This window comes from Octodon degus, unplaced genomic scaffold (assembly GCF_000260255.1).
Source record: "Octodon degus isolate 3935 unplaced genomic scaffold, OctDeg1.0 scaffold00063, whole genome shotgun sequence".
NCBI classification, from domain to species: Eukaryota; Metazoa; Chordata; class Mammalia; order Rodentia; family Octodontidae; genus Octodon; species Octodon degus.
The window spans coordinates 4,515,900-4,520,880 of record NW_004524639.1 but is presented as its reverse complement, the minus strand read 5'-3'; the positions used below and the strand labels follow the sequence as shown (position 1 = coordinate 4,520,880).

Here is a 4,981-nt window from a genome sequence, read left to right as displayed (position 1 = left end):
ACATTTTGGCCCCAGCCTTCCAAGGTCAATTAAGACTCAGGACATTTGAGATCTTATACTGTTACATCATGTAACTCGGTAGTGTCCCAAATTTTCTGATCAAGGAGATTATGGGGCCAAAGAGGAAAGTGATAGATGATGTAGAGTGTGCCTAAGGAGAGTCACATGGAGAGAAAACATTCATTCAGGCTTTCACAGAGAGCACATTGGCCAAGCAATGGCTGTGACTCATCCACATGGCTAACACTGACAAAGGTTCTACAGTCTGAGGTACAGGATCTCAGGATAAATCCTGAGGGATTTCACTGACCTTATCAGACCCAAAAGCCACAACTTTTGTTGCATAGGTCTTACTTTACCTTGGTCTTAACCATCCAGCAGAAAAGTATAGAAACAAAATATCAGAAGTAAAGCCATGCGGTTATGTTGAGCTATAGAGGACTCAGGTCAACAATTTCTGACATTGCCAGTCAAGCAAAAGACCCAATACTATTCTGGACTACTGTATTCTTTTAGAATATTTTGCTGAGTTTACACACCTATAATATTGAAATAATGGAACTTAACAAAAAATGGGATACAGATTAATATCAACTTTTTATCTGTGTATTCAAAGTGGTTAGGATAGATATATAGTTACATTCTCTAAATGAATAGAGGGATTTGTTCCAATGGTGTTTGTAAATAGGATATCATGTCCACATCTTGTACAGCAATTAACAACTAGGAAGAATGTATGCAGTGTTTTAATTATTGAAAATGTCCTACCGATTTGATTTGAAACTGTCTCATTACTGTTTCTCAATAAAATTATTAAAAAGAAAACAAGATGGATGCTATCTTCCTCACTTGAGTATAAAGAGGTAATGACAGATCGAGTTTGCTCCCCCAGCCCCATCCCCGACCATCCTCACCTGACATCAGGAGAAGGTCCTGGATATGGGTGTAGCTGAAGCCACAGTATCATCCCTTCAGCAAACCATGAAGGAACTGACTGACCCTTGGAAGAGCTCTTTCCCTGCTGCCTTTACTGAAGCATGTTCCTCTGAGTGAGCCCCAACAAGCTGCCTCTGTCCGCTTTCATCCATTCAATACTGGTGAGCAGCCCTGTGCTAACTGCCCTGGAAAAAACGTTAACTGTGAGAGACTGAGTGTTTATTTATTTTTTTAATTTATCTTTTCCATTTATTTCCTACTCAGCGAGCAGTGTGGGGGAGGTGCTACGGAGTGTTGGGGGGCTTCCCAGAGGGGTGGAATAATGTCTCACCCAAGCTGTTCCTAGGTGTCACTGGCGCAGGGTACCAGGAAGCTGTCCCACACACTCACCGGACCTTGGCTAGGACTGGGTTTTGGGGTTCCTGGAAAGTGGCAGAAATTCCTACTTGGTGGGCAGGGTGTGAGAGGTGCTGTGTAGTGTCGAGGGGTGTCCCAAGGGGGAGGAAGAGGTTCTCACCCATGCTGAGCCTGGGTTGGGTTCAGTAGTAGGTCCTGCTGGTGCAGGGTAGCTGGATGCTCTCCCACACACTCACTGGATCTGGTCTAGGACTGTATTTGAGTATTCTGTCAAGAGGAGCCTGGGGGCATGACATGTCAGGGTGTATTTCCTTGCCAACATCCTGCATATTCCCTCTCTCTCTCTCTCTCTCTCTCTCTCTCTCTCTCTCTCTCTCTCTCTGTCTCACTCACCCTCACCCTCACCCTCTCCCTAGCCCTCGCCTTAGCTCTTGCTCTTGCTCTTGCACTCTTTCTCCCTCCCACTCCTGCCAGCAATAACTTGAGCAGGTTTCCTCTTTCCTGCCCTTTCAACATGTCTTTCTTGCCTTGGACTCACCAAATTATGTGCTGAATCCTGTAAAACCTGTGTGCCAAAGTGACCTTCTCCTTTTTAAATTTGGTGGTGTCAGATGTTGTGTCTCAGAAATCAGAAAGTGACTAAGACACCTATTAATTGTCAACACCTCAGAATTAGTTTGGTAGAAATTTTACACTGGGGTTAGGTAACATAGCAACTAGAAAACTTAGATGCATTCTTCTCAGAAGACACAGACCTGGAGACTTCGATTCACAAACAATTTTAGTCCTTAGTTTCATGAGGGATTCACACAATATAGAAACCCAAAGAAATGTTGAATGTTGAACACTTAAAGTGTTCTTTACATATTTTGAATGGTAGACTTTCAAGAGATGTGTGCAATACAAAGATTTTCTCCTAGTCTGTGCATTGCAATTTCATTTTCTAATCAATATCTTTGGCGAAACAGAAGTTCACATTTGTCTTTCTGGGATTTTTTTTTTGGTGGGGAGGGGTTGTGGTGTGTGTTTAATGTGTCTCTATGTATTCCAGGTTGACTCAAATTCATTATACAGCCCAAGCTGTCCTCTTCATCTTGATCTTCTCACCTCAGCCTCCACAGTTCTGGTACTACAGAAAGGCGGCACATTCCCAAGTACCTAGCTTTTGTTTGAGTGAATTGCTATTTATCAAAATTTTCTTTTACAGATAATGCTTTCACTCTTGTATCTCAAACAGTATTACCAAACTAAGGGTCACCTATGTTTTCTTGTATGCTATCTTCTAGAAAATGTACAGGTTCTGTTTTATTTTATTTTTACTAAACATTTAAAATATATTTCTAAACAGAATGGGCCAACTCAGTCACAGTAGTTCCTGTTCTCCATAGCAGAGCAACCCACAAAGACACAGCACTGATTTTTTTTCCCCATTAATCAGGGGTGAAAAATAATATAACTTGTTTCTGAACCAAAACCACAATGCCTGCAGTTTAAAACATGTCACTGCTATATGGCCCTGCTAGAAATTATGTAGTCGGGGAGCTAGCTCAGTAGAATATGTGCTTGCCTAGTTTTTTCCTTAATTTTTTTTAAAAAATTTCCTAAAATACTAAATGATCAATCTGGAATGTAGATTCTGAGCACAGAGCAGCTCAAGTCATCTAAAAAATAAAGACATATCTCCCATCACCTGTCTCAGTAGGGCCTGAAAGGAGACAAGTAGTTTGGGGAACCCCTGCTTTGGTATGGAGAGTCACAGCCCCTTGATCCAGACCGAGACCAAGAGTAGCCATAGCTGGTGCTTCTCTCAGGATAAACTCAGATGTAGAAAGTGTCACCCTCATGAGATCGAAATTTGGTGTCATGCAATTTACACAAGGCATATTCCATATCTTGATTTCTGAGATATTCAACCATCCCCATTCCATCATTTTGCACATCTGCATAACAGACGTGCCCAGATTCTCGCATGTGATCTTTCAGATCTTGCCAACTGCCTGATGAGGAAGTCCTGAAAGGAGAACTTGGAAATCATATCTTGTAGGAGGCCCAGTCCTGCCACCATGGGGCCACCCATCTCGACCTCCATAAGTCCTGGGGAACTCCACATGGAGCCGATACTGGCCATAATCATAACCGTTTCTTCCATAAATTGCATCCTCAGCATCTCAAGGGTCCTTGAAGCGCATGAAGGTGAAGGGCATGAGGCCCTGTCAGTTCTTGAGCTCGATCTCATGGATGCAGCTGTTCTTGTAAAACAGGCCTTCCAGGTCCTTCTCGCGCACATCTGTCACAAGGTTCCCCACATAAATGCACCCGTCGCCCTCCCCACCGCGATCATCCATCCAGCCTGACATCCACACTGCCTGGCGACGCTGCGTGCCCACCACAGCTCTTGTCCTCCCCTGCTGCCTCAGCCCCGGTCCCCCCTCAGTGTCCCCGCAGGCTTGCAGGCGCTCAACCACACTGCATTGTGGGAACACAGAATGGAAGCAAAAGGCAGGTTGTTTTAAAAAATAAGGTCTATTACCCTTTTAATTAGTTATTATGAGAAGTATATATTTTGTATGCATCGGACAAATTTTTCAATTTTGGCACTTCTTCCAAAGAACAAAATTTTAGTTTTGTTGATTTTCTCCAATAATACGTTTCCCATTTCTTTGGTTTGTACCTTAATTTTCTTTCTTTTTTTTCAGTTACAGTTTATTTATTTTTAAAGAATAAAAATTTATAAAACAATAAAAAATACAGAATTTCAAAACTAGATGATAGGAAATTTACAGTGGTATTATATTGCATATCATTATCTTCAAAGTAGTTGTTCAGTTACCAGACATAGGCATGTAAAATTGATCAAAGAATTAGGCATTACCTGTTCATTTTAATAAGCCAATAGAAATGAGTAGTACAGTTACCTTAGCCATCTTGTGTATGTATATATTTTCCCTTCTTTCTTTTCTCCTTTCTCCCATCCTAGCTGTACTTTCCTTTTGAGCAGTTTCTTTCCCTTCCTGTACTGTTCTTTTCTTTCCTGTCTCTATTTTTTTTATTAATTTTCTCATTTCTTTCTTACTTTATTTTCCTTTTAAAAATCATTTATTTATTTATTTGTTACAGGGTCTTGCTGTGCAACTCAAACTCATGGTAATCCTCCAGTCTCAGCCTCTCCAGTGCTGCCATTACAGGCATGCACCACCATGCTCAGTTTCAGTGGCTGCCACAGCAGCATGTCGTGTGGTACTGGGGCTGGAAACTGGGTCTTTGTGCTTGCCAGTCAGGCGCTTAGACCACTGAGCTATCTCCCCAGCTCCTATTTTATTTATTTGGATTTAATTCACTCTTGTTTTTGAGTGCCCTGTAAGTGAATGCTTAGATTTTTTTTTTGAACCAGGGATTGAACTCAGGGTCGTGTGCTTGCCAGGGAAGTGCTTTAGATTTTTTATTTTAGATTTTTCCTTTCACTTATGCATTTATGCTATACATGTCCATCTCAGTATTGCTTTTTTTAGTCTAAAAATTTTGTTAAGTTGTATTTTCATTTCCATTTACCTCAAAACATTTTAAGTCTTTCCTTGAGAGTTCTTTGATCCATTTGCTATTTAGAAATACTTGTTCAATCTTGAAGTATTTTGCAATTTTGTAAGAATTTTAAAATTATTGATAGGTTGTTTAATCCCACTGTGATGAG

The 4,981-nt window shown here is 41.1% G+C and overlaps 1 pseudogene; it reads right to left on the bottom strand.

The window, feature by feature from the left end:
* Positions 1-2,988: 2,988 nt before the first annotated feature.
* Positions 2,989-3,650, bottom strand: LOC101592441 (annotated as a pseudogene).
* Between the last annotated feature and the right edge of the window lie 1,331 nt (positions 3,651-4,981).